The sequence below is a fragment of the Plecotus auritus genome (genome assembly GCF_963455305.1).
Source record: "Plecotus auritus genome assembly, chromosome: 5".
NCBI classification, from domain to species: Eukaryota; Metazoa; Chordata; class Mammalia; order Chiroptera; family Vespertilionidae; genus Plecotus; species Plecotus auritus.
Genome location: NC_137776.1, coordinates 58,993,704 through 59,018,687, shown reverse-complemented (window position 1 = coordinate 59,018,687; position 24,984 = coordinate 58,993,704). Strand labels below are relative to the sequence as shown.

Below are 24,984 nucleotides of genomic sequence, written 5' to 3'. Positions count from 1 at the left end.
CAAGCACAGGTAAGACTAAACACTAACAGTTTTTATTTTTGGACGTTATCAAGAATTATTATTAAAATTTAACTTTAAATTCTTTAACCAAACGTTTTAGATACAAATTTTCATCTACCCAATTAATTTTTAATGCTATAATTTGGCTGATGTCGTATTTATTCAGATTTTAAAATATTATAAAGCTTATTAAAATCCTGATATACAATATTACAAAAATAATTGTATTTCAGAAGTACTTTAGCTATCTGTTTTACTATGACTAGTAGCACAATTGATGTACCAGGAAAATATTTGGCTATCAACCCAAGGAAGTAAAGTCTAACACAAAACAGTTTTATCAATATATTTATAAAACTGTTAAGATACATAAAAGGAGCCCAGCTGGTGTGGCTCATAGGTTGAACATTGACCTATGAACCAGGTGGTCACAGTTGAATTCCCAGGTTGCAGGTTCGATCCTCAGTAGGGAGCATGCAGGAGACAGCCAATCAATGATTCTCTCTCATCATTGATGTTTCTATCTCTCCCTCTCTTTTCCTCTCTGAAATCAATAAAAATATATTTTTAAAAATAAAAGAAATAAAAGACATAAGAGGGAAATAATGAATATAACTATGTATCATATGTTCATTCCTATTCTGGGACCCTAATATCTAAAAATATTAAAAAATTTCAATTCAAGTTACTATTTGAGATTAAGTTTATATGATTAAAATAGACCTTAATAAATGGATTTGAAAACAATGAAATAATCACTTCTGAGAAAAGCCTTCCCACAAATTTAGGCATAATTAACTATATACAAACAAAAAGATGAATTGAATTAATATCTTCTAAAAATTGAATTAAAATATAATGTTTTAAAGTGCACAATTCTTAGCTTGGAAGAGACAAATATTCAAACCACAACAAAATCAACAACCAGCAACAACATGTTTACGAGCTGTGCTAACGCTAAGAATTACAAACATTAAACATAAATGAAACATTTAAAGCATGTCACCATTCTTTTATCATTTATGATGACATAATAGGGAAAATGTAGGATTCCTTTTTTTTTTGTCCATTGTAGAAATGGCCAACTTGCTGTCAAGAGTGGCTAAGGTTCCATGGTGAAAAACTTATACTGGACCATAGGATAGCAAACAGGGTTATTTAAGAAACTAAGTAATATGGGTGTATGTGTAAAGTTTTGTTTAAATTATTATGATATACAAAGTATTGATGAGGTAGATTCAATGGCTGCAGCAAAGTTCTGAGAAAGGAAAATAAGAATAGTAGGGGGGGGGCGGGGAGGAGAAATTAAACTAAGTCCGAGGCAGGCTGCTAGTATAATATCAAGTATAGAATGCAAAGCCAGTAAAAATTTATTGGTGATCCTGGAGAAAATAATTACCATTTCTATAATTGAATAGGTAGGTGACAGAAATGCAGAACAGTATTAATAATACAAGATTAAGATTCAAAATATTATTAAAATAATATTTAATTTTCTGCATAGTTTATAGTTCTGAATAGTTTAGTTTTCAAAATTTAAAATAATCCAGAAATAAATCCAGTATAAATCTGAAAATTCAGTATATGACAAAGGTAGCTTTTCTAATCACAAATAACAAATTAAGAAATGTTACTGTCACAACTGGTTATGCACTATGAAAACAAATTGGATCCTACTATTGTATTCCACATACAAAAACTCATTTGAGTTTAATTTTTACAATCCAGAAATAGGTAAGACTTTTTAAGCTAATCTAGAAACCCAAAAGTGATAAAAGAAATCGTAGACAAATTTTATTATATGAATGTACCTATGGCAAAAGATATTAAATGGTAAGTCAACAAATGAGAGTTGAAAAACTGGGGTAATATTACAAATTGAAAAGCAAGGATAATCAACCAATATAAATAGGTATTTAAAGTAGTACTTTTGATTGAAAAAATATGAATATGCATGTTGAAATTTGATGCTATTTTAGAAAATAAATGGTAAAAAATAATCCTTATATAATAAAGAGCTAATATGCTAATTAGACTGAACAGCAGAATTACCATCCAGATTCCAGATGACTGTCCGGACGAAGCCGGGGCTGCAAGGGCTGAGGCCCTTGCACAAATCTTGTGCATTGGGCCTCTAGTTTATATATGTGTGTGTGTGTATATGTGTGTGTATATATATATATATATATATATATATATATATATATATATATAAATATACATACATACATATATATATATATATATTAGTATCTCTGGTGTGCATATGTGTGTGATATTTAAGAATGTATGACCATGCAGCCCTAGCCAGTGTGGTTCAGTGGATAGAGTGTTGGCCTGTGGACTGAAAGGTCCCAAGTTTGATTCTGGTCAAGGGCATATGCCCAGGTTGCGAGCTCCATCACCAGCAGGGAGTGTGCAAGAGCCAGCCAATCAATGATTCTCTCTCATCATTGATGTTTCTATCTCTCTCCCTCTCCCTTCCTCTCTGAAATCAATCCTCCTATAAAATAAATAATATGCAAATTGACCGTCATGCCCTCGCACAAGATGGCTACCCCCACGTGGTCACAAGATGGCCACCACAAGATGACCGGCAGGGGAGGGCAGTTGTGGGTGATCAGGACACTAGGGGAGGGCAGTTGGGGACGACTGGGCCGGCAGGGGAGGGCAGTTGGGGGCGACCGGGCCGGCAGGGGAGGGCAGTTGAGGGCGACCAGGCTGGCAGGGGAGTGCAGTTAGGGGTGACCAGGCTGGACAGGGGAGGGCAGTTAGGGGTGACTGGGGTGGCAGGGGAGGGCAGTTGGGGGCAACCAGGCCTGCAGAGGAGGTCAGTTAAGGGCATACAGGCTGGCAGGGGAGGGCAGTTAGGGGGGACCAGGCTGGCAGGGGAGGGCACTTAGGGGCGACCAGGCCGGCAGGAGAGGGCCGTTGGGGGGACTAGGCCTGCAGGGAAGGGCAGTTGGGGGGAACCAAGCCTGCAGGGGAGGGCAGTTGGGGGCAACCAGGCCTGCAGGGGAAGGCAGTTGGAGTTGACCAGGCCTGCAGGGGAGGGCAGTTAGGGGTGACCAGGCCGGCAGGGGAGGACAGTTGGGGGCAACTAGGCCTTCAGGGCAGGCCAGTTGAGGGCGACTGGGCCAGCAGGGGAGGGCAGTTAGGGGCAACTGGAATGGCAGGGGAGCAGTTAGGTGTCGATCAGGCTGGCATGGGAGTGGTTAAGGGGTGATCAGGCTGGCAGGCAGAAGCCATTAGGGGCAATCAGGCAGGCAGGCAGATAAATGGTTGGGAGCCAGCAGTCCGGATTGTGAGAGAGATGTCCAACTTCCGCTTTTGGCCCGATTCCTTTGGGATCGGGCCAAAACCGGAAGTTGGACATCCCCCAATGTGTCCCAGATTGGAGAGGGTGCAGGCTGGGCTGAGGGACCCTCCCCCACCCAGGGCACGAATTTCATGTACCGGGCCTCTAGTACAAATATATATTTTTTAAAAAGAATGTATGACCACGCAGAAAATAAATGCAGAAGGATGCTCACTAATTTTGCAAGAATATTGTGAGGTAGTAGAGACAGGAGAGCCAAATTTAAAAGGAAAAGAGAAGCGGGGGAATGGGAGATAAAAAAAAAAAGTGAAAGAAAAGGACTATACTAAAACTAGAGGCCCGGTGCGGTCCCTTAGTCTGGCCTGTGGGGATCAGGCCAAAACTGGCTCTCCAACATCCCCCGAGGGTCCTGGATAGCCAGAGGGTGCAGGCAAAGCTGAATGACCCCACGGGTGCATGATCAGGGCTGGGGAGGGACTACGGGAAGGCTCCAGGACTTGTCTGGCCCATCTTGCCGAGTCACAATCGGGGCTGTCTTGCCCAGTCCTGTTTGGGGCCAATCGGGGCTGGCTGGCTGGGGAGGGGCGGTGGGAGGGCTCCAGGGTCTGTCTGGCCCGTCTCGCCCAGTCTTGATCAGCCAGACCCCAACAGCAAGCTAACCTACCATTTGGAGTGTCTGCCCCCTGGTGGTCAGTGCGTGACGTAGTGACTAGTCAAATGGTCGGACACTTAGCATATTAGGCTTTTATTATATAAGATAGCTAGTATGTATGATGCAATCAACATATACATTGTTATAAAGTTATACACATATGTGGACATGAAAAATATTTAAGATAAAAATGGGGCTGTAATCAAACTTGCCAAAGGAAATACCCAAAAACTTCATATCAGTAGTTGGATGCTCTTCTGCTTGTATTGTCATAAAATATAGTCTGAAGTGGCCATGGAGGCTGAGCATAGTCCTGAATTATTATGATTCTGAAATTGTGTGTTTGAGTTTAGCTTGACTGTATTAAAGGTATAGGAAGAACTTCCCTCTTGGGAGCATACCCCCACCTTTGCTTTCCTCCTCCCCACCCAGGTGCATTACTATTAGCTTCCGCCTATGCACTCCAAAGCTCCAAGGGCCCTTCCTTTACCTCTATAATTGTTTCCTAAACCCATTTCTTCTATGAATTACTCCTACCTCTGCGATTTCCAAATAAATATTCTCTTATTTAAAAAAAAAGGAATAGGGTCAGTTCAATACTTAAGAAGATGTTTAAGGGACTTATGTAATATTAAATAATAAATACTACATATTAAAGTTATCTATAACTAAATAGTAGATCCTCAAGTTGGTTGAAGCTCCCTTCTCCAGGGATCAATGATATTCCTATATGAGAAAAAAATTGGCATCCTTATAAGCACTCTTCCTATAAGCTCTCCTTTCATCCTAGGTATTACCTCCTGTTCCTCAAAAGTTTAAGAAATAACCAATGTTAAAAAACAATTTGATTTACAAAAAGCAAATATAACCATACTTTTTCAAGATCACACCATTTACACAAGTAAAGAATGTCTATAAGATTGCCCTTGCCGCTCTAGCCAGTTTGGCTCAGTGGATAGAGCGTTGGCCTGTGAACTGAAAGGTCCTAGGTTCACTTCCAGTCAAGGGCACATGCCTAGGTTGTGGGCTCGATCCCCAGTGGGGGACTTGTAGGAGGCAGCTGATCCATGATTCTCTCTCATCATGGATGTTTCTATCTCTCTCTCACTCTTCCTTCTTCTCTAAAATCAATAAAAATATATTTTAAAAAAAAAGATTGATAAGTTAGGATGAGGGTTGATAAAAAGTGAGGAAGTCCTGGCCAGTATGACTCAGTTGATGGGGTGTCATCCTGTGCTCCAAAAGGTTGCTGGTTGGATTCCGGGTCAGGGCACATGCCCCAGTTGCGGCTCGATCTCCAGTGGGGAACATGCAGGAGGCAGGTAATCATGCTCCACTCTCACATCCATGTTTCTCTCTCTCTCTCCCTTTCTTTCTCTCTAAAAATAAAAATATTTAAAAAGCGGGGAAAACAGGGACTATGGAATTTAATATATGAAAAAGAACTCTAAACTATGAAGTAGTTGAAGAAATAGTTAAATATAAAAGTAAAGGGCTGTTATGACCATGACCAAATGACAAATTTATAAAGTAGAAAGGGAAAAAATGAGTAATAGTAGTATGACCCTAATTTAGAGAAGAAGCCAAGTTAAAAAATGTAAACTAAGGTGAGTAGTGTGGGCAAGTGGTGAAAAAGATTTAGATACTGAAACGTGTGTCATAAGGAGAAAAAGTTCAGCAAAGGAAGGTCATGTGGAGGAACTCTTAAGTAAAAAAGGCAACCATGGAATCTAAGTTGGTCATAGCAATTCTGATTTCAAACATTTTGCCTATCAAATCATTTTGTTCTGATTTTTCATTCAGAAAATACAGTCACTATTGTACCTATTTGTATCCACAACTCCTATAAAGTTGTCTTTAACATAGGAAAGGCTCAATTATTTGTTGGTAATGATAATTTCATGGAATTTCAAATAAAAGAAAGTGCATTATAAAAACAATAAAAATTAACCATTCTCAAAGAATAAAAATTTATAAGTGGTCTTTACCTATTTACTAGTATCAATAGGAAACTAGAGTCTGGAAGGTCTGTTTAGCTTAGAAAATTGGTACCACACTCACCTCTGCTGGTAACATCAGTGCTGGGTGGGGATGAAGCCATAATCTGCCAACATCTGAATCATCCTTGACAGGTTAGGGGGTTCTGCAGAGAAGTTACTGCTACCAGGTCTGACTGCCATAGCTCAGGAAAATGGTACAGTCATTCCTCTTAGTGCCGAATACACTTGAGAAGAAGTTTAAGAGACCTATGTAATATTAAGCCCCAGAAAGATAGCATTAGTCATGGTTTGGACATGGAATGTAAGAGCTAACAATTGTGGAATGCTTACTGTTTCAGGAACTGATGTATTATCTTATTTAATGCTTTCGACAACCCTATGGGGTATAGGCATTGTTATTAATCCCATTTTATAGAAAACGTAGGCTTAGCAAGGTTAGGAAATAGTTCAGGATAACAAAGGTAGCAAAGTAAATGGCAGAGCTGGGATTTGAACCCATGCAGTCTGGTACTTAGGGTGCGTATATTCATAACCACAATGCTACAGGTACATTCAAACAGGCTGAAAGGAAAAATCAGTTTTCTAAAAAGGGCACACTGATTCTCTCAAAAGTGATCTGTGTTCATTTTACCCTATATTAGCTGCTTAATCTTAAACTCACATTCCAAAAAGCTAGACTGGCATTTATGTGCCAACTTTAAATAATAGTAATCCAACTTTAAATCTTTAACATCCATAATATTTTACAACTTACAATAGTGAAAATGGACAGTCTCTTAGTCTCCAAGACAGCGAAAAATGGGGATGGTAGTAATAGTGCATTCCCTCCAGATTAAACGACAAAGAAATACATATAAGCGTCATAATTCATTTATTATAATTACTTGAATTCAATGAATTGCTTAAAACAATCTAGTAAAATAGGTCACTTTAAAAATCAAGCGCTGTCAGCATATCGGCAAGTTTCAATGTATTTCCGGACAAAGAACTTTTTATGTTTGATACATTACTCAGAATCACCTAAATCCATATGACATTATCAAGTCCACATAAATTGTGGTTTTTCCTCTAACCTACTCTTGTATGTATTCGTATTCATTTACATCTTAGTTTATCACTTCGTTTTTTGGGGGGGTGAAAGTTCCGTCTAATTTCATCAGACGATTAAAAAAAATTTCATCAGATCATTTGCCTTAGTTTTCCTTCCTCTTTTTAAATGAATGAAATTTTTACTAGGAAATCTGTTGCTACACTACCAAATATCAGTGTCACTATTTAAAAGTATCACCACCAAAACGGCATTACCGATAAAAAACGTCAGGTTTGGATCGGCTTCCACCCTGAAAGGGGAGGGCTCGCAGACATTCAATTGGGAGGGCCGGGAGGAGGGGAGGTCGGAAAAGGCAGTGCTTGATTCAAGTCGTAGCTAAACATTCCCTGCGCCACTTACCCAGCGCAAAAAAAAAAGGGGGGGGAGGGCTGGACTGTATTTCGAGCAGTGGGGCCCTGCGGGTTTGCGGGAGGGGCTGAGAGCCTGTAACCGGGACTCGGGTGCCAGGGAGCGCAGGGCTGGATCAGAGCCCCTCGCCACCTCGGCGGCGGCGGCCAAGCAGGGCCAGGCCTTCAGCGCCCGTCTCCGGACGCCCGCACACACGCTGGCCCGGCCGCCAGCCCAGCGGACGACCGGCCGCAGCCGCTTACCGGTGGCGCCTCGCCGCCTCCTCCGGGGCAGCCCTCCAACGGTTGCCGCAGTCAGAGCACCACCCCGCGGTGGGGCACGTCGAGTCCGCCGAGCGCTCTCCGATTCCCGCAGCGCCGCCACTCTCGCGAGAAGCCGGAGGAGTCCGAGAACTGGGAGGAGGAGGAGAAGGGAGGGGCATTTAACGGTGGCAGCTGGTTCTGCGCCGGATCCGGGAGAGGGGCGGGCGCCATTGTGCTTCGCTGCCGACTGCTCTAACTCCGAGTCCTCGCGCTCCGTGGAGGAAGGCGGCGGTGAGGGCGCAGTGAGCGGTTCGCGCCCTGTTCAGTACCAGCCCCGGAGCGGAGGTAATGGGCTGCGGAGCTCGGGCTTCCCTAGGGGGAGGTGGTTTAGGCCAGGCCGCGGTGGGGGAGGGCAGGGATCGAAGTGCAGGCCTGAGGCCGCGGAGGCCGCTTCCTGCTAAGCAAGATGGGGCGGACGAGCTGGATTCGGGTACGAAGGGATGCCGGTGGCCTTCAGGAAGTTTATGACGGATGGAGGGGAGCAGATTGTACGCCTTTTAGACACACGGTGGCTGAGGGCAAGGGGCTGGAGCCCTACTTTGGCCTTTGGCAGCAGCCTTTTCGACTGGGTAAGGAGCGTCCCCCCCAGCGGGCCGGGAGGATCACGAGGGGAGGTATTGACGCGAGGTTGAAGGTGGGGAGGCTTGGGGCTCTGCCAACCCAGCCTCGAATTGACGGGGCTTTCTCCTGCCCCTCGGGTGCTGCGAAGATTTGCTTAGTGATCGTTCCCGTTCTTGAATATCGTGATACTTGGGGGAGTTCTTTTTGTGCTGTGGTAAATTGTGTGTATTTCAAATTGAAATAGGTGATTATATGTATAAAAAACGGACCTAATGGCGTAAGAATTAAAAATATGGAAGCCACCAGTAGTAGAACACTCCCTCATTTTGATGACTCTTGAGAACGTGTGCGAACACGCACCAAAAAATACTAAAATACTTATTTTCCTACGTATAGATGTAGATAATATGTACGGAAACTCTGTCTTCGTAATAAATTCGTCACGACTAGTATCATTTGGCACTTTCAAAAGTAAACGTGCCAAGTGAAATTGAATTTGGTAAGATTTCCCCCCGACTTTTGTAGAATTTTTAAGGTATTTTTTCTTTTTTTATTATTCTGTCTCCCCTTTTCTTACTCCTATCCATCCATAATCTATATAGACTCTGTTATAGAGCTAAGAGGTTAGGTTAAAGATGAAGTTTTGACTTAAAACAGTTTAGATTTTTTTCTCATGAGATGGGGTCAGTGTGTATCAGGAGATCTGTCTTGATTTTGCAGCAAATTATTTAACCTCTTCATATTTCCTTAGAAATATAGCAGTTAATTCCTAGACTTGATGTGAGGATTAACTTAGATGAGGCAGACAACAATACTGGGGGACCTAATGCTTGCAGAGTTAATTTTTAATGGATACAAACAATTTGAATTGGTACCTAAGGCCCACTTGGTTCAGGATTGTTGTCCAAATAACCTTAAAATTCTACTTTTGCCTGTAATGTCCCCCACAGATTGCTCACAGCTTCACACAATATATATTTATGTAAGTTCTCTAATACGAACGTGTTTAGATAAGAACTTTTACAACTCTTATTTTGCCTTATGTTATACCACAGATGTAAGCATAGTCGGGGGTTTTTTCAACCTCTTGCATGCTGGGTAGATGTCTTGAATAAAATTTAAAATTCCTACTTATTTAAGTACAAGTGATTTATCTTTCTGCAACATTAGCAAGAGAGCTTCTTTTCCTAGATGAAGCACAAAGATGCCCCTATTTAGACATGCCACATGTTTTACTTGAAGTTCTCAAATAATCAACTTGGATATAAAAAGTCATCCGTGGCACTCATGCAGCCAATGAGTTTTAATCAGCCCTGTATTCATTTCACAAAACTCTCCATCTGCTATGTGTTCAAGAGTTACCCACACTTTACTATTGTATTTTAGGAAAATAATTGTAATAGTGAAAAATTATCAAATAATGTAAAACATTTTTTGATAATTTGTTATTTGTTGTTTACTGGTTTCTAGATGAGGGCTTCACGTTTCAAGAATGAGCTTGACACACAGCGTCTGCCCTCGAACAGCTCACAGTTTAGTCATCAGACTAATATATAAACAACTACTCCTATTATCTTAGTGTAAGTACATAATAGTACCTTGGGAGCACAGAGGATGGGTGTTTATTCTTGGGGAAAATTTTATAGGAAGTATTGCTTTAACAAAGATGTGAAGGATGATGACTTAAGAGTTTGATAATGAAACTGCAAAGTCATGGTATCATGGTTTTAGGAATGGACAGTTTTTCCCCATAGCTGAAACAAATTGAATGGAAATTAGAGCAAGCCATGAAAGACCTGTATTGTTTTACAAAGTTAGTGCTCTGCTGTTGGGAATGAAGAGCTATTGCATCCCTGAACCAAATAAAAATGATTTTTAGATTATCTTTGCTGATACATACTTCTTTACTACAGATAATTAAGTGCCAGTGCCAATAATAAACTGGGAAATGCACAGGCTTTCTTCAAACCTCATTTTCAACCAACAAATTAAACTTAAGAAGTAATGAGTCAAAATAAAAGAATCAACAGCTGATCACATTAAGATGATTACCAGTTAAAATGAGTAAGATTTTGAGTTCCTACTAAGACCTACTTGAATTCATTAATGCAGAATTCTATTACAGTGAAATAATTTATCTTCTCACAAATCATTATTTTACAAGAAAATATATCTGTAATACAGTGCTAATCATAAAATGAACCCAAAAGCAGGGGCATAAACTTAAAATTTGAGAGTTATTTGGCTGGAGTTTAATTTTTATTGACTTGTAATTTTTAATTTTTTTACTCTGGTCTGAACTCATCATGGTCAAAGCTGGTTTTTCTCGTTCTCTGTGACTATACCGGTTAGACTAGATAAGTTGAACACCTGGTTTTCAAATCACCTGCTGGTCTACTACAAAACCCACTTTTGTCAACAGCTTTAAAAGAGGGCATTTTTTTTTATCTTAAAAGTTAGTTCTCATCTTTCCATTATAATTATTGCACTTGAATGTAATGTATTTCTCACTTTCCAGAAAAAAACCCTAAAATGGTTTCCACTTACTGAATGAAGATTGAAACTTTAGACATGGATTTTAAATACACTTCAAAGGAGAACAGATTATCTCCAAGTACTATGGTGTAGACTTAACATCATAGTCACATTTTCTCATAGAGATATTGAACTTTTTCTAGTTATTTTTTAAAGATGGATCTATCTTTGTGTCTTAAATATTTGTAAGACCCAAAAAATTCTATGCTTTCCTCATGTGACCTCCCTTAGCTTCCATGTCTCCATGTTCGCTGGGATAAATAAGACACTAGAATTTCTTGTTGAGAAAAAAACTTTTTCCAGAAGCAGATTTTTTAAAAAAGAATATACCAAGTAGGGATAAGTAATAGAATTTTAACTATGTTTGTAGTTAATAATTGGTAATTACAGTACATTGTTGTTGTCTTTTATAACTCTGGCCTTCATGACATGTATGTATTGTGTAGTAATGTTGTGCTTTTGGTAATTCAGCAACTGCAACTCACTTGGATATTTAAAGCAAATTCTCAGTTACCCCCTGAAATAGAATCAGATTTTTCTTAGAAACTGACATGATAATTATAGGAAAGTGAAAATTAGGTTTAGATTTTGAAGCTTTATGGCTGCATAGCAGCCCACCTCACAATCTAGTGGATTAAAGCTACTGTCAGTGTAAGAAAACATTCAAACCTGTGAAGAATATTTTGTGAGTTTATTTGAGCCAAACTGTCAACAAATACCGGGAAGCAGAATCTCAAAGGATTGATATAATGCTCCGGAGAATGGCAGTTTTTTGCACTTGTATACGTTACAATCAAAAGAGGAGATGTAAGTGGGTTACATGAAATCCATTGGTGATAGATTAGGGAGGTGGGAGAAAGCAAAGCAGGGGAAAACCTCTAGGTTGGGTAAAAAGTAAAATGATAGACACATGCTTCTTTTACTTAGGTGGGTGCAGGATAGTTAACAATCAACAATTAACTCAATCACAGTGAGTCAAGAACAGCGTGGTGCCTGTCTGCGCTTTGAGGGGTTTGGAAAAAAAGGAAAATTGTACTTTGCCATTCCAGCAATATGTTATCGTAGTTGCAAAAAGACAATAGACAGGCTCAGTTAAGGTAAGATAACAGCCTAGGTAGGGCATGACTACCCACCATAAACTGCTTTTAGTTTAAAAAGTTTTAATTTCAGATCACCCTTTGTGGTTACTTTAGTTCTCTAAGATTGCAAGGCCGCCACACAAGCCTTCTCTGAGCTAGTCAGGTTAGCATGGTCCCTTTTTGGACACACTAATGTTTACTGTTTTTTTACACTTCTGTATGCCTTTTGGGCAGGTATACTAGTTTTGCCCAGGTTCACTCACGTTCATCATTCAGCTGGAAGATTTCTCAGGCTGGAAGGTCCAAGATGGCATCACTCACATGACTGACAATGGTGTTGCTTTTATGATATGGGGGTTTCAAGACCAATCTGAGAGAGGGAAAGCGGAAGCTATAAGACTTCTTACAGCTTGGCAAATCATATAATGTCACGTAATGTGGCACATTCTTTTATTTTTTTAATCTTTATTGTTGAAAGTATTAATGTATGTCCCCCTTTCCTCCCCCCCTCCCATTAACCCCTTTGAGCCCACCCCATGCTGCACATTCTTTTAAAGTAAATCTCACAAGACCAGTCCCCATTAAAAGGTGTTGAATTAAGATTCCACCTCTTACTGGGCAGACCAGCAACATCACAATACAAAGGGGCCTGTGTGCTCAGATGGGAGGGATTTATAATTTACCACAGGTTGCTTCCAACATTTTAAAAACAGGCATCCTTAATGTCATGATTGGGATTTGCTTTAAAATAGAGGGTGGTAAAAACAAGATTGGTTAATTGTTGAAGATAGTTGATAGGTACATAGAGGTTCATTATGGTCTCTACTTACATTTGAAATTTTTCATAGTAAAAAAATATCTGGTGCATACTCACCTATCTAAACTGCCTTAAGTGATTTTTAAAAATATATATATTTTATTGATTTTTTTTTACAGAGAGGAAGGGAGAGGGATAGAGAGTTAGAAACATTGATGAGAGAGAAACATAGATCAGCTGCCTCCTGCACACCACCTACTGGGGATGTGCCCACAACCAAGGTACATGCCCTTGACCGGAATTGAACCTGGGACCCTTGAGTCCACAGGCCGAAGCTCTATCCACTGAGCCAAACTGGTCAGGGCTAGTGAAGTGATTTTAACCTTTTCTTCCTCTTAGTATTTACTAGAATAGTACTTGATTGTTTTATATTTCCTACTTCCTTTGTAGTATGTAGCTACTAAGGAGTGTAAACCAGCAATACAGCAATTTTTTTTTTTTTTTTTTTTTTTAAATATATTTTATTGATATTTTACAGAGAGAAAGGGAGAGGGATAGAGAGCTAGAAACATCGATGAGAGAGAAACATCGATCAGCTGCCTCCTGCACACCTCCCACTGGGGATGTGCCCGCAACCAAGGTACATGCCCTTGACCGGAATCGAACCTGGGACCCTTCAGTCCACAGGCCGATGCTCTATCCACTGAGCCAAACCGGTTTTGGCAGCAATACAGCAATTTTGAAAGAGAATTATTTTTAGGAGTTCTTTATAGAGTTTATTGTAATATAAGTTGTGGGGAAAAAAACAAACCCCACATCTTTTCATTTGCAAATAACTCCCTTATTTATCAAAGTAAGACCAAGTACATTAAATTTTGGAAAACTAAGTGTAAAGAAGGAAACAAAACCCACCCAGGGACATAGTAACATGTTAATAATGGCTATTTCCAAATTTTTATGCATGTGTTTATATAAGTAAGGTCTATAAGTTTCTTTCTTTCTTTTTTTTAAATATATTTTATTGATTTTTTAGAGAGAGGGACAGAAAGCTAGAAACATCTATGAGAGAGAGACATCGATAAGCTGCCTCCTGCACGCCCCCCACTGGGGATGCGCCCGCAACCCAGGCACATGCCCTTGACCGGAATCGAACCCGGGACCCCTCAGTCCACAGGCCGACGCTCTATCCACTGAGCCAAACCAGTTAGGGCAATCTATAAGTTTCTTTACCCTTTAGTAATTATCTTCCTGTACATAAATCTGATATACTTCAAATAAAAAGTCTTTTTATTTTGCCCTGGCCAGCATTGCTCAGTGGTTAGAGCATTAGCCTGCATACCAAAGGGTCTCGAGTTTGATTCAATTCCCAGTCAAGGGCACGTACCTGGGTTGCAGGTTCGATTGAAGTCTTTTTTTTTTTTTTAACTGTTAAAATCCAAGCTCAAATAATGAAAAAACTAATAGAATGTCTACTAAGCTGTTCATATGAAAATCTTTTTACATTGGTGGTATTACTTGGTAATAGCTGGTGTTTGCTGAATACATACTATGTGCCAGCAAAGTTCATAATATACCTGTGAAGTTGATACTCTTATAATTCACCTTTTGTAGGTAAAGAAATTAAGCATAGAGATTACATCTAGAGGCACAACCAAGTAAAGGACAGATTTCAAAGCTTGTACTCATAACTATCATATTTCTACTATCATCTGTTTTTCCATCCTTCATTCTGGATGATTGGTTTCTAGCCTATTTCCCAGTTCCCCAGTTTTCCAATTTTGCCAAGTTAATTCATTAGTTTCCCACTTTTTTAAACATTGGGGCTGTCTCTTCTGGTTTCATTGATTCTTAATCTCTTGACGTTGTTTTGTAAGTTTTTACCAATTATCAAACATTTTAAATTAAAAAAAACAGAGACTTTTTTCTTTTTTTAAAAAAAAATATATTGATTTTTTACAGAGAGGAAGGAAGAAGGATAGAGAGTTAGAAACATTGATGAGAGAGAAACATCGATCAGCTGCCTCCTGCACACCTCCTACTGGGGATGTGCCCGCAACCAAGGTACATGCCCTTGACTGGGATCGAACCTGGGACCTTTCAGTCCACAGGCCGAGGCTCTATCCACTGAGCCACACCGGTCAGGGCAAGACTGTTATTTATGACTGGATATGGACACTCTACTTCTGTCAGACTGTTAGTGTGGTGGGTTGCATTGCTTTAGTCTGAAGTTGAGCTGGGTTTGGGCTTTATTATTGCTTATTTACCTTCAAAGTACTACAATAGTGGACTGCCACTGTGTGGTACTTAATGTGAGGCCCAGAGTGGGGGAGTATTTCTTTCAGTATTCTTTCACTAGCCTCAACTTCCTGTAGGTCCTGCACATCTGTATCACAATGGGGTCAGATTGTCTTGTCTCAATAGACTGCTGTTGCTTCTTATTTGGAGCAAAACTCATGGTGATTGGGGGTGGTTCTTAGTTTTATGCATCCTCCAGTGTTAGGCAGGGTCTGTGTACCTTATTCTCACAGGTGGGGCTGTCCCAAAATTTCTGCCCTTCTCCCTGCTTCCTAGAATTTAGACTACAGGCAGACCCCTGCCACTGCCCCTGTCCCTTCCAGCTGATTTCTGCTTTGTATTGGTGGGGGATCTTGGACAGGCAGGTTTCATAGCCCTTCAAGGTTGAAAGATAGCTGCCTATATTAGTGCAGAGTCCTTGCAGAAAGTGGCTTTCCTACCAATAGATGATCCCACCTTGTACTCACAAAGCGTCTGGAGCATGGATGAGTTTCTTCAGGAAGCTCTTATGCCCAATGTGGTCATACTACAGAAAAAGAGACTTCATATATCTTGTCTGTCATTCTTTCTTAGGAGTACTCAGTGGATAACTATGGGAAAAATACCTTATGTTGGGGCTCCCAGAGTCTCTAAACTGTCACACTAGCAAATATTTAGCTTTCAGGAATTCAAGAATTTGATAAAATTTGGCTGTTTTTTTTAGCAGCTTTTAGGGTGGCCACCTTTGTCCCATCTCTCCTTGTCAGAGGGGCTTATCATTCTTTGTAGTTTAATTCATCTCGTGCCTTGCAACCTCAGTTCTGGTGGACTCAGGAAAAGTAATTTAATAGATTATTTGGCTTACCCTTATTATGTTAGAGTAGGAATGATGTTGCCTTGTGGCTGTCTATGTACTAAGAAGAGATGGAGTACTCCCCCCCTCCCCCAATTTTGATTTATTTTGCTTGAAAATATTCAAATAGAGAAGAGTTGGGAGAATAGTAAAATTAATATTTTGGATGACCTCACCTACATTCAGTAGTTGATAATTTGCCACATTTACTTTATATACTGGAGGCCCAGTACATGAATTCGTGCACCAGTGGGGTCCCCGGCCTGGCCTGGGGGATCAGGCCAAAACCAGCTCTCTGACATCCCCTGAGGGGTCCAGGATTGCGAAAGGGCACAGACCAGGCTGAGGAACCCCACTGGTGCAGGATCCGGGCCAGGGAGGAACACGGGAGGTTGGCCAGCTGGGGAGGGACCATGGAAGGGCTTTAAGGTGTGTCCAGCCCAACTCAGCTGGACCCCACCAGCAAGCTAACCTACCGGTCGGAGCGTCTACCTCCTGGTGGTCAGTGCCTGTCATAGCGAGCAGTTGAGTGGCCTTAGCATATCATTAGCATATTATGCTTTGGTTGGTTGAACAGCCAACCAGTTGACCAGACACTTAGCATATTAGGCTTTTATTTTATAGGATGTTATATGTAATCGTACGCATAGTACTTACTTCCTAAAATATGTAATGTTATTTTGAAGTATTTATTAGTAACACTAAGTTGCAGACATCATGACACTTTACTAAAATTCAGTCTTCATTCAAACTTTCTGTTTTATGAATCAGGATTCAGCCAAGGTTCATGCATTGCATTGGATTTTGTTTCTTTAGTCTAAGAGTACAGTACTTTTATATTTTTTTCTTTGTGACATGTGGTTATTTGTGTAGCTTGTTTGTTCTCTACTAGATTATAACTTCTTGATAATCACTATCCTAGTATGTTCCATGTTGTCCCCTCAACTCAAACCCTTGTTTAGTATTAATTTTAATGTGTCTATCACATACTAAGCACCTAAAAAACCTATCTGTTAAATGAATGAAAAAAACTTAAAAAAAGATGCCTCCACGTACCTTGCAAGTGATCAGGTAGAAGTTTTTCAAGGACTATGCATTTTAAATTTTTTACTATTTTTTGTGCTTTTGACCTACAACTTACGCAACCATATTATATAAGCTCTCTGGTAACACCTACATTGTCGAAATTCCATCAGTTTATGTAGAGAAGTTGCCAAAAATAGTTTCATATAATGTAACATATCTCTCAGAGGACTCTGCCTCTTTGTCTTCTCTCAAGAGGTTTGTCTTAAGCAGATTTCCTACTAGGTTAGTTTCATTCTGCAAGTATGCAAGTAAGTATTGGATGTAAATATAGTCAAAGTAAACTACAAGAAGTATGATTAAGTAGCATCATTGTTATTGAAAACCATCTATAGGCCTGCATCTTTTAAAAAGCACTTTGTCTCCCTGTTTAAAATCTTGAAGTTACAAATACAATTCCTTATTTGTATTTTCATAGATTTTTTTTGATAAAATAACAAATTTACTACTTGTTAAATCATTTATGGACTTTTTGCCTGTCAGTATTTAACCATTAATGCTCTTTGTACTAATGTATGCTTTCTTTAAAAGTCCGATTCATAATACACAACTTTTTAGTTAAAAAAAAAAAATTGTGCAGACATGCATATATAGCTTATAAAAAGTTAAAGCTTTCATTTGCTTTATCAACCAAACCAGGCCAAAGAGACAGCACAAGCACTATTAATAATTGTCCTGAGATAATGAGCACAAATTAGGACTTTTCTGGCCATAAACTGGGACTGTTCTAGGCAAACCAGGAAATATGCTCATCCTGTTTTAAAGGAAAACAATAATTTTTTGCCCCATCCTTTACCTCATTCCCAATTCTACTTTCCAAAGGCAGCAACCTTCGACTTCTTAGTTCTAGGATTTACTTTTATATTTCCAAATGATGTATTTAAACTGTTTATGATTTTTCAATATTCTATGTGTTTTTCTTATTCACCATTGTCTTTATTTCCCTTACCCATCTTCATTCCACAGCATATTTGTCACAAAATCAATAGACTGTTTACATAATTATAACTGTAAATATTAAGTGTGCACCCCAAAACAGTACCTTCTTTGTTGTACAGTAGCTCTGTTTTCCCAACTTAGAAAATTAATTTATTAAACTGCCATTTGTTCAGCATTTTTCCAATTGTATCATCTTTGACAGAATAGTTTCTATGTGATGCTTTTCTTTTTCTTAGAACTTTGCTTCCATTATCAATGATCCTGCTCCAGTCTCAATAAGTTGTTCCCTATGCTTTCTTCATACCTTTGTAAACTTTCCTGGGTATTGTGTTTGGTTCTTACACTCCTATTTTTCTACCACATGCTCTTTTAGCTTCCTTTGTTTTTTGTTTGTTTGTTTGTTTTTTTGTGATTGCTTTCTTAAAAAATACTTGTAAGTGGGTTTTTTTGTTTGTTTGTTTGTTTGTTTTTATTGACTTCAGGGAGAGAGAAAGAGAGAAACATCAGTGATGAGAGAGAATCATTGATCCACTGCCTCCTGCACACCCACCTACTGGGGATTGAGCCTGCAAGCCAGGCATGTGTCCTGACCAGGAATCTGAACCTTGGTCTCCTGGTTCATAGGTCGAAGCTCAACTGCTGAATCACACCAGCTGGGCATGTGATTGATTTTTTTAAAGATCTTGATGTCTCAAAATGTGTCCTCTCCATGTCACATTTAGTTGTCAGATTGGAATTCAAGGCTAAACACCCTTCTCAGTTATTGCTTCATTGTCTTAAAAGTTTTTAAAATTGTAATGAAGAAGTCATTCTAATTTTGTATGGCTAATTTTGTATGTGACCTGCTTTTTCACTCTTGTAACTTGCTTTTATTTCTGGTGTTCTGAAATTTCAAGATGATAAATTGTTCTTAGTGTTAGTCTCTCTTTGATTTGCTGAGTACCCTAGTCCTTTCTTTTTTTTTTTTTTTTATATATATATTTTATTGATTTTTTACAGAGAGGAAGGAAGAGTGATAGATAGTCAGAAACATCGATGAGAGAGAAACATCGACCAGCTGCCTCCTGCACACCTCCCACTGGGGATGTGCCCGCAACCAAGTTACATGCCCTTGACCGGAATCGAACCTGGGACCTTTCAGTCCGCAGGCTGACGCTCTATCCACTGAGCCAAACCGGTTTTGGCTACCCTAGTCCTTTCATTGTGTGAAGATTTATATCCTTTAATCCTTGAAAGGTTCTTTGATTCCTTTGCTAACTTTTTCATTTTCTTTCCTTCTGTAACCATATTATAGTCTGATCATAACTGCCCTTGACAGTTCTCCTGTTTTTTATTTACTAGTACATTTTCTACTTCAGGGAGGTTCACTCAATTTGTTTATGTTGATTATTTTAATATATCACATTTTTTAAAATACCACATTTTGAAAATGCACAAGCACATTGTAGTCTGATTGCTTTCTCAAGCATCCTGTTATTATTTTACTAGAGGCCCGGTGCATGAAATTGTGCATGGGGCCGGGGGGGGGGGGTCCCTCAGCCTGTCCTGCACCCTCTCCAATCCGGGACCCCTTGGGAGATAACCGGCAGTCAGACATCTTTCTCGCAATCCAGGACTGCTGTCTTCTAACCACTTACCTGCCTGCCGGCCTGATCCCCCTAACTGCTCTCCCCTACTGGCCTGATCCCCCTAACTGCTCTCCCCTGCTGGCCTGATCTCCCCTAACCACCTCAGCCTCAGCCCCACCACCATGGCTTTGTCCAGAAGATGTCCAGTCTAATTAGCATATTACCCTTTTATTAGTATAGATAAATGAATGTCATCCCTTTGAGGGTAGTAATTAGCTCCTTTCCTCAATATTTCTCTAAATTTTTGTTGTTTACTTTGGTCATTCATCTTAGAGGCCTTCCTTGGATGCCTAGTGATCCTTCATGTTTGTGTATTAGACGGAAGTACTAAAAAAGCTCATTAGAAACTCTTGGTAACTTTGTTGTAGGGTAGGATGATCAAGTGGCTAGCTACCGTGTTTCCCCGAAAATAAGTCAGTGTCTTATATTAATTTTTGCCCCCAAAGACACGCTAGGTCTTATTTTCAGGGGGTGTCTTATTTTTCCATGAAGAAGAATACGGTACACATTTATTGTTAAATGAAAATAAAGGAAATTTATTACCTGTATACGGTACGGTAGTTGTCAACACAAACCAGACAAACTGTGAATCCTATAGTATCAAGAATTTACTCATTTATTCAATGACAATCATGTCATCATCTTCTGGAACACCATCATAACAATCCAATTCCTGAATTTCCTGGTGAATTTCTTGTGACTCCATTTCTTTCAGAATCAGTGAACCAAATCTCTCATGTTTAGCAATAGCACTGTCTTTAAATGAGTACTTCTTGTCAAGGTAGCCTGCTCGCAGTGCATTTGCAATGCAACTGTCAGTGATTTCTCCCATGAATTCTTCACCCAAGTCACAACTTCTTGCAGTTTAGGTTTCACAAAGATTCCACGCTGATTTCTCTCCATTCTATTTTCAATGTAGTCATTAATTTCCATGCGCAAATTGTCTTTGAATGGCTTGTTTATTGCAATATCAAGAGTCTGGAGATAGGCCGTCATTCCTGCGGGAATCATTATCTGATCTATTTTTCTTTAGTGAAGAAATGTCTTCATGTCTTTAGCACGGTGAGTGCTGGCTGCATCCCAGACTAGCAGACCTCTTTGGCTCCCTCACATAACAAGCGGCAGCATTAAATCGACCCACTTCATTATAACTGCTTGTGTGGCCCAGGCTTTTTCAGTTTCAGGAATAAAAATGCCCAAAACACGTTCAATCTTTTCCTTCTTGCCCTTAGAAATGATTAAAGGTGGGATTTTAGTGCCATCCAGACGAATTGCCAAAATACAGGAAACACGTGCACTTTCGTAAGCGGTGGAGGGAATGTACGCTAAGGAGGCACCCCGCTGTTCAATTGTTGTTTGAGATGATTGGTCCATAAACACTGCAGTTTCATCCATAGCAATCATGTTGGAAAGATTGTATTTAGAGAAGTCAGCATCATCAATAAAGGACTTGAATGCAAGTGCTCGCTTAATAACTTGAGTCTCTTCCAACCTAAACAATGTTGTAGATCTTCTTAAAGACAGTTCACTTTGCTGAAGGAAATTATCCAGCCAGTGTTGTGATGCTTTGAAGTCTTCGGGGGCTATGTCAAACTGTGGTGCCATTGCAAGGGCAAATTCTTGAATCTGAGCTCTATTCACAACCAAAGCCCTTGCTCTCCTGTCAACAACCCATTCACAGATCAGGTCTTCCAGCTCGGAAAATAATGGTTGCCGACCTGATCCACACTTGCGCTTTTTAGCATTTCCCTTGTCCACTTGTTCAATGAGGTTACCATACTCTGCTCGCCATTTTCGGACCAATCGGATACTCAGTATCTTCTCTTTGCAGAAAGCAGTAAGATTTTGGCCCCAAGAGTCTTCCACGATTCCTTTCTTGTACTCCACGGAGTAGCTTTTTCTTTTTGCGCTCATTTCTAGGGGTAAAAAAAAAAGGAATTGGGGTATCAAGGTGGGGGGAGGGGGATCACTCAAAATGACACGGGGGATCAGAGGGGGGGATCAAAATGGCACAGGAGAATCAGAGGGGTGATTACCATTTTAGTAACCCCTTTTGATCCTCCTGTGTCATTTTAAGTGATTCCCCCTCCCCCCACCCCTGTGCCACTGAACACCTTCACCAGACATCCCCCCTACCCCTTTATCAGACATTTACCCCCTGGGGCCTGCCTGGGGACTGTCACTGGGCTTGCTGGGGCCTGGATCTAGGTTGGAGCAGGGTCTGCCACTGACTGAGAACCTTCAGTCATCATGAAGGCAGCCGCGAGCATCAGGTAGTGTCACCAGAGACAGACCAGCACTCACCACCTTCGCCGCGTCCCGTCCGCTCTAATCCTCCTGTTCTTCTACACGCATCTGCGAAAGTCTCCTCCTTTCTCCTGCCCCGCACTCACCGCTCACTCCGACCTCCGCTCCGCCTCCACACAGCAGTGACGTCAGGACTCCGCGTAACGTCACTGGTTGCTAGACGCCAGTCGGGGTGGCCCTAGCGACCAGTTTACAGTAAATTAATTTTCATTCTGAGACAGAGCCTGGGGGCCTTATTTTCGGGGGATGCCTTGTATTTCACTTAGAAGGAAACCTGTAAGTAGGTCTTATTTTCGGAGGATGTCTTATTTTCGGGGAAGCACCGTAGCTACTTTGTAATTGGGAGCATTTCAAAGGTTGATATCCAGAAATCTTACCTCTGATGTTTTGTTTGGTGATCCAAGAGTAAAATCTCTTAGTCTTCCAATAGCATTGTAGGAACAACCAGGAAAGAGTCTTAGCATTATATGTAGATATTCTTTTATTCCTTACTAGAGGCCCGGTGCATGAAAATTCATGCACTGGAGGGGGGGGGTCCCTCAGGGGCAGGAGGTGACCCGGCAATCAGAGGAAGATGATGCCCCTATCACACCTCTGCTGCTGCCACTACCAGCAGCACAAGCCTCGGCCGGCCCAGGTTACCTGGTTACCATCCGAGGCTTGCCTGCGCCTCGGGCCGGCCCTGGACTGCTGGGCAGCCGCCATCTGAGGCTTGCCTGCGCCTCAGGCTGGCCCTGGGGGCTGAGGGAACTGGGGGACTCCAGAGGCAGGTGCGTGGAGTGGCCAGACCCATCTGGGGATGGGCCCGCCCGTGCTGCCCGCCTGCCGCCCCGGCAGGGCTGAGGGGACTCAGCGTTGCCAGCTTCTGGCTGTGGACACCGCCATCTTTGAGGGTGTGACAGTCAAGTAGCATATTTCCTCCTTATAGGCTGTGGGCGCCGCCATCTTTTGTGAGGGGTGACGGTCAATTAGCATATTCCCTCTTTATTAGATAGGATACTTAATTCCCACATATTTAAGGAAAACTATTGCCTGTGAGATCCTTATTTCCAGAGAATAAATATCCTGTTTTTGGAAGAATGGAGCTAAGGGAACAATTAGGGGTTTTACTGCTTCAACTATAGATTTTAATTCAGCAACTCATTTTTCAACCCTTTTTATGGTACTTTGTACCTCCAGGTCTTGATTCTTTCTAGTTCCACCTCTTTTTATTTTTTTATTTTATTTTTTAAAATATATTTACTGATTACAGAAAGGAAGGGAGAGAGAGAAAAACATGATGAGATAGAATTATTGACCTCCCCCAACTCCCCACTGGGGATTGAGCCTGAAGCTGGGCAAGTGCCCTGACCAGGAATCAAACCGTGAACTCCTGGTTCATAGGTCAATGCTCAACCACTGAGCCACGCTGGCCGACTCCATCATTTTCTACATACCTAAGGTATAGCTTCATTCTCTCTGCTGAATTATTCTACTTCTCCTATTTTGGATTTTAAAAATGTACATTGAAATCTTTTGCCTTCGGTGGACTCCTTGTTCTTTACTTGATTGAAGCTTTGAATTAATTTACTGTCATTTTATAGGAATTTTGGAAAGGGGGGCCAAAATAGGTGCTTAAAGGTAATCTGGCATGTTTAGCTGGAAATTCAAAACTGACCTTTTTTCTGATAAACTTTTTTATTTAATCATATCCCATAGTATAACTTTTACTCTGACTTATTATTAGCTAGATATTCTTAGCTGAATCATTTTAATTGATATCCTATATAATAAAAGCATAGTATGCAAATTGTCCCCTCCACTGGGATTTCGACCAGGGGGCGGGCTGGCCGGGGAAGGGAGGGAGGCCCTGGCCGGCCGCTAGGGACCCTACCAGTGCACTAATTTCATGCATGGGCCTGTAGTTGATATGTATTATATTTGTTGTATGTCTCCTACTGCAATATAGACCATAGGTTTTGTTAATGTTTTTTGCCCTCTTTATCTTTTTTCTGTCATTCCTGATACCATATTTTCATGACTGATACTATTGAAAAAGGATATTCTTTTGTAGTGACTTTTCAAGTAGAAAGATGTGATTGATCTAATATTTAGTTGATAATGAGGTTACATGCTGAAAACTAATTAGATATTTTTTTTTTCTTTTTTTTTTTTTTTTTAAATATATTTTATTGATTTTTTACAGAGAGGAAAGGAGAGGTATAGAGAGTTAGAAACATCAATGAGAGAGAAACATCGATTCAGCTGCCTCCTGCACACTCCCTTCTGGGGATGTGCCCGCAACCAAGGTACATGCCCTTGACCGGAATCGAACCTGGGACCCTTCAGTCCGCAGGCCGACGCTCTATCCACTGAGCCAAACCGGTTAGGGCTAATTAGATATTTTTAACTTAAATGTTTACATTTGACTGTTTTAATAAAGCAAATATACGTTATCTAAGCTGCACATCAGGTAAGTGAAGTGCATTTGTTTCCACTTACACGACAATCCTCCTATATAATAAAGATGTGATATGCAAATTGACCATCACTCCAACACAAAAAGATGGCTGCCCCCATGTGGACACAAGATGGCTAGTATGGAAGGGCAGTTGTGGGCGTCCAGGCCAGCAGGGGAGGGCAGTTAAGGGTGACCGGGCCAGCAGAGGAGGGCAGTTCGGGGTGATCCAGGCCTGCAGGGGAGGGCAGTTGGGTACCAGGCATGCAGGTGAGGGCAGTTAGGGGCAATCGGGCTGCCAGGGGGGCAGTTAGGCGTCGGTCAGGCTGGCAGGGGCATGGTTAGGGGGTGATCAGGCTGGCAGGCAGAAGCAGTTAGGGGCAATCAGGCAGGCGAGTGGTTCAGAGCTAGTAGTCCTGGATTGTGAGAGGGATGTCCCAGATTGGAGAGGGTGCAGGCTGGGCTGAGGGTCACACACACACCCCCATCTGTGCACGAATTTCGTGCACTGGGCCTCTAGTAAGGGAATAATTTTTTATCTTGAAAGTTGGTAACTGGGAGAAGTTTAAGAGATTATTGTGATTTCTTTTTATTTGTACTTTCTTTTGTCTTTATTATCTTTCTACTCTCGAGACTGGTGGCATTTATTTCTCAGTTATCTAGAGGCTTCATTGTAAATCCTTTCCCTAGGACAGTGGTTGGCAAACGGCGGCTCACGAGCCGCGGTTTGTCCCTCTGTTGACTAATGAGTTTGCCGATCACTGCCCTAGGAAACTTATACATGTTTGTTAGTTAATTT

At 40.9% G+C, this 24,984-nt stretch overlaps 2 protein-coding genes across 5 annotated transcripts in view; one reads left to right on the top strand and one right to left on the bottom strand.

Moving 5' to 3' along the window:
* Positions 1 to 7,801, bottom strand: part of BAZ2B (bromodomain adjacent to zinc finger domain 2B) — a 372,529-nt gene extending 364,728 nt beyond the window's left edge. Inside the window, exons 1-2 of the mRNA XM_080671184.1 lie at positions 7,673 to 7,801; positions 6,033 to 6,217 (exon numbers count right to left, since the gene is read on the bottom strand). The gene's annotated coding sequence lies outside the window, so the exon portion shown is untranslated. The remainder of the gene's footprint in view (positions 1 to 6,032; positions 6,218 to 7,672) is intronic.
* MARCHF7 (membrane associated ring-CH-type finger 7) overlaps positions 7,795 to 24,984 on the top strand; it is a 52,266-nt gene continuing 35,076 nt past the window's right edge. For 2 of the 4 annotated variants that reach the window (XM_080671210.1, XM_080671208.1), the window contains exon 1: positions 7,795 to 8,017. The gene's annotated coding sequence lies outside the window, so the exon portion shown is untranslated. Of the gene's footprint in view, positions 8,018 to 9,763; positions 9,874 to 24,984 lie in introns of all 4 variants that reach the window. The other 2 variants (XM_080671211.1, XM_080671209.1) reach the window with 2 other exon arrangements.